Source organism: Hibiscus syriacus, unplaced genomic scaffold (assembly GCF_006381635.1).
Source record: "Hibiscus syriacus cultivar Baekdansim isolate YM2019G1 unplaced genomic scaffold, ASM638163v2 tig00111540_pilon, whole genome shotgun sequence".
Classification (NCBI taxonomy): Eukaryota; Viridiplantae; Streptophyta; class Magnoliopsida; order Malvales; family Malvaceae; genus Hibiscus; species Hibiscus syriacus.
Genome location: NW_024063114.1, coordinates 461020 through 466165, shown reverse-complemented (window position 1 = coordinate 466165; position 5146 = coordinate 461020). Strand labels below are relative to the sequence as shown.

The 5146-nt window shown below is 37.5% G+C and overlaps 1 pseudogene; it reads right to left on the bottom strand.

Annotated features, from left to right (window-relative positions):
- Window positions 1-271: 271 nt before the first annotated feature.
- On the bottom strand, window positions 272-4814 carry LOC120164466 (annotated as a pseudogene).
- Between the last annotated feature and the right edge of the window lie 332 nt (window positions 4815-5146).

The following is a 5146-nucleotide window of genomic DNA, read 5'->3' as shown; positions in this document are numbered from 1 at the left end:
GAAACTACACATGAACTTTAGCTCGAGCTCAAACACAAGTAGATATGATTTGAGGAGCACCATTTTATCCCCTTCAAGAGTCCTGTAAATTCAGAATATATGATGTGGCACAAGCAGTACTGTAGCTCATCCTAATTACCCTCTCAAGCAATAGACTCGAAAACCTTGCAAATTTTACTTATAAATAGTAGCATAACATGTACATGCATCCATACACACATAATATATTCATCTAGGCTTAGCAGGACTTGCAATGAAAGTACAATTATACATCATAAATTGTGAGAGTAATGATTTATCTCAATCAGAATCATCCTAACTATAAAATGGCTAAGTTGGCTAAATAGACTAGTAGATTACTTGAAATATCATCCTATCGGCAGCAGAGATATGATATCATCCTATCAGTAGCATAGATATACAAGCATAGATTTGAAAGCAAGTTGCAATAGGATGGAAGGAACAGACAATAATGAGAGAGGAACTCCAGTGACTAATGTTAGCATACTAAGTGGTATTTCACCGATGCACAATTGTAGAAACAGAACGGCTTTTCATACTCCTGCGCTGGTGTTTCCTCCCATGCCGGCAAAAAGCCTGTAAAAGATCATCAAAGGGTTATCAAGGTCAAAAAATAAATAAATTGAAAAGGATGAAAAAGAATTCAGAGCATAAGAATATTTAGTCAGAAGGGGATACACATAATATAACCTATTTTTACCAATAATTAGACACTAGCAGCAAGTGTTTATATTTAAATGCAATGCAGAATTAATAACGGAACTAAAATGGGGAAAAAAGTCATAAAGGCCAAGAAACCAACGAAAATGTTTTTTGAAAACCATCCTTTAATCATGAAGGAGGTTTTAACGAGGCCTTCCATTCCTATCAAAAAAACTAATGAAAAACCCGGGCTACCCTAAAACTCATTCATGCAAGTTTGCAGCTATTCCAGGATGTTCTTACTCTTAGAAAGCCTTCCATGGGAGGAAACTTCTCCCACCACACATCTTAGCACCTGATTTACAAAAAAGAGAAAAGAAAATCCAAAATTAGAATAGCCATGGGGTCATTGCGAAACCCTACAGCTTGAGAATTCATTTTTGTTCAGGTTAACCAAGGAAAATGGAGAGGAAGAAAAGTCACCACAGGAGATACAATAAAGACTTAACCATTTATTTTATTTGATATTTCCAAATCAAACCTAGGGGAAAGGAAGTTTGGATATAGTGAGTTGGTCACTATATTGTTGATTTATCACTTGAAGAAAATTTCCAAAATTTTCAATTAACCTTCCCTTCAATCAATAATTTTAACATGAGATTCTAGCTTTTCCTCTTTGTATCCCTCCTACTTTATCAAATTATTCCTTCTTATCTTTTCCATCCAAAACTGACAAATAAGCTATCTAGCATCTAGCTTGCACATACAAGAAGTTTCATAAAATGCAAAAAGTTTTGTTACTTAATGCTTCCTTTAGCACACACCAGTCGGTTCTGCAGGCACCACCCTCTTGGTAATATCCGCTGAGCAAGTATATTTGTACTCTTTCAGAAAATATCACTTGATTTCTTTTCAAAGGAGTTCTCTCAAATCAATAAACTTAGTGTAATTTGGTGACAAATACCAATTTAATCTCTATTGGAAAATGCGGTATATGAAATGGCAGCAGTTAAAGGAGAAATGAGAAGTAAATTCTCTGACGTCTTAAAATGAATAAAAAAGAAAGCAGTTTCCACGTATTTTTATTTCTTTCCTTTAGAAGCTTTTAAACACATCATGTTTCCACAATATTTGGTTGATGCATGAATGTACAACGTATTCAATTACTGGTCAAGTGATCAGACTGGTCAACCACAAACTGCAGCTACAAGGCAAACTATAAATTAAATAGGAGACATACTTAATGGAATTTCTCCCAGGGACATATATATTGAGTCGTCATCTGTGAGAGTTCCCTGAAGTAAAAAAAAACCCAACAAATTACTCATCAAGCAAATGCTCAACTTATTCAACTGAAATGCTTTAGAATAGCTATTCTTTAAAAAAGGTAGTAATATAGTAATAATCAGCATCACAATATCAATTTTTTAAGAAACTTGACATTTAGGAACAATCAATTTTTTTGTTAAAATAGATTAAGGTTAGTAAGTATCAAGACTCCAGGGGTGAATAACATAAAGACTTGTACACATAATGAACATCCTACTCAATGCAATTAGTATTGTACCTCTCCATTATGAAGGCTCATGTCATTCTGGAGAGGATTGATGTCCTCGGTCTGCAGAGTTTTAATGTTTTCATTTTGTAGATGATGAGCATTGATATCATCTGGGGGGCAATTTGAAAAATTTCTGAAGAACTCTGTGATCATAAACCCGTCGTATTGATCTACATCAGTCATATCACCATTCATGCTAACAAACACTGGTTCACTCCTACATGATTAACAAGTCAAATTCAAGATGAAGATGGGAGACTAGAGGAATTAGTTGCTGCATGAGGCACGCTGCACTTGGAACAAAGGTGGGAAATAACAGAAAACCAAGTTCTGAAGATCATTTTGTCAATATTTATATGCAAGAGAGAAATATATGAGCAGAATTATGAATAAAGCGTACCGATAAAGTGCACTTACTTTCTCTCCAGATTATCTTCAGCCTTGTCTTCTTTGATGCAATCATTCTCTAGATCAATTATTTCAATCTCCTTACAGTCATTTGCATGCCTATTACCTCCAGCAGCACCGTTGGAATTACTAATTGACAAATCTGTACATACAGTTGCTGCTTCAATTTTGGTTTCTGGAGCAGATGAGTACATTATAATTGCATCATTATGGCGACTTCCATTTATATCGGATGTTTCCATCAGATTAAGGTCACAGATCTTGAATGCGTTTGGAAAAAGTTTCTTTTCTTGTACATAATTGACACTTGATTCACCATCTCCACCTGGAAAATGTGAATTTGTAACCAATCTGTCTTGGAACTCTTTTTTGACAACCAAATCAACTTCCTCGGAAGTAGAAGCTATCCCTTCTACTAGACCTACTTCTTGTCCTCAAAATCAGAAAAAGGCAGGAACTCAGTCTTGGTTGTCACAGGCTCAAGCCACTCTCTTGGTTTTTTGGCTCCCTCCCTCAAATCACTCTGTTCAAAACCTCGTTTTTCGCCTTCGCCTCTCTCTTTAACCGCAGCCATAGAGCACGATCTTTGGAGAGCAGGCATGTCCTGATCCAATTCCTGCTCACTGTCATGCAAAAGGGCTCTATCAGGGAAGGACTGAGACCTTGTACACGTACTCTGCTCAACACCATATATGTGATCCATGCCAAAAGAATGAACAGACAAATCTTTAGAAAGTTCAGAATCAGGTTTCAAATCCTGACTTTTATTTAATAGCACATCACCAGAGGAACCTCCCAGAGAGTTGTCTTCAAGTAATGCTTGAGGAGCACTGGGAGTTTCGAAATGAAAAACACTTCCCAGCTCATTAGCCGAAACTGAGTCAGCCTTTAAGTTCTTCAATGTCAACGAAGAACGTGTTTTAGTAGGCACCTTGGCAAAATTGCAGAGTGCCAGTAAACCTGTACTAGTCTTGCCCGAGACATCATCCTCCGTGGAAGAATGCTTGAAAGATGAATCCTTCAATACACCCTCTTCTTCAGTTTCAACGTCATCATTGCTGCCATCTTTCAGCTCTCCAGCCTCCATTATAAAATCTGTTGAATCATTGGATCTCTTCAAGATTTCACCATCAGCTTCAGACTTTAGATCTTTCTCCGCACCAGAACAACTTGCCTTTGAGCTCAATTCATCTTTTAGAATGTTCTTATCATCGAAGTTATCTAATTCTTCGCCTTTTGGTGCAAACTCGCTGGAAACGTGCTTCTGCAATCCATTACCAACATATTTACCAACTTGTGATTCTTCATGACGTCCATAAACATTACCATCATCAATGTCTAAATCAGGAGAACCCCGACTCCGATCAGACCATGATCCACTTCCCCCATATTCTCGACCTCGATACGATTCATCCTTCCTTCTTCCTTTAGAAAGATTTCTAGACCATGAGGAATTATTGGCATCAGCGTACCTCCTCCTGCTTAAACCCACATCAGAATTACAATTTCTCAGACGAGCAAGGGCCGATGTTCGGCCCTTGGAGGGAAGGTGCAAGTTATCACCCTCTTGTGAGCTATAATCTTGATAATCCCCCATCTGCTTGTTCAACCTACCGTTCTGCCATTTAGCAGGCAGCACACTTGGGGGCAACAATCCCTGAGAAACCAAATATTCCGCCGCAAGACGGCCAGCTTGCGTAAATATGTCAGTGCCTTCGCGTGGTGGAGGCGGATGCAATTGAAATGATTTTGGGTGGCTTCGACCACGCCCAAACCCACGCTTGAAGCTGCGGTACTCTGAATTGTAAAACCCATGGCCTCTACCCGATGTTTCAGTGGATATTCGGGAGGAGGAAAGCCCCATCGCCATAGAATTAGACCTGTAGTCATCCCCAGCGTTTCTATGTCTGGCATGCATGTTCGAAGCAGAGCAAAGTATCTACACAGGGCAATGTCGAAAGTTCAAAAAAAAAAAACCCAAGTGAAAAACAATAAATCAAAATCTGGGTATTTACTTTTATCACTTTCAATTCATTGCTAAAGATCAAACCTTTTGTTTTCTTTTTTATTGAATTTGAATGATGTGTGCTTGGACGAAGAAGAATATCATCCCCTTTAATTTTAGGGTTCCAGATCCAACAAAGGGAAATGAAACTCCCTAATCAGAATTCATTTACTACAACTGTTTATTCTATTTTATTTATTGGAAATTTGTGTTTGATAAATCTTTGCTTTACCTTGTATTTCACTTTGTCTTAAAATATTTAAAAATAAATAAATATAGAAATCATGCTTTTGGTTTCGGATTCGATGTGTGCGGGTCTTGTATTGTCACGTCAAGCCTTTTCTACGGTTAGCACGCGCCTGCACCATATAAGAAAACCACTCAAGCCTGCCACCGCCCACTCGATAGATAGCGGTAGTTGTATGAATAGAACAACATCTATTTATATATATATATTATATATAATAGATGGTTTTTAAAAATAAATTTAATAATTTTACTTTTGAAATTAT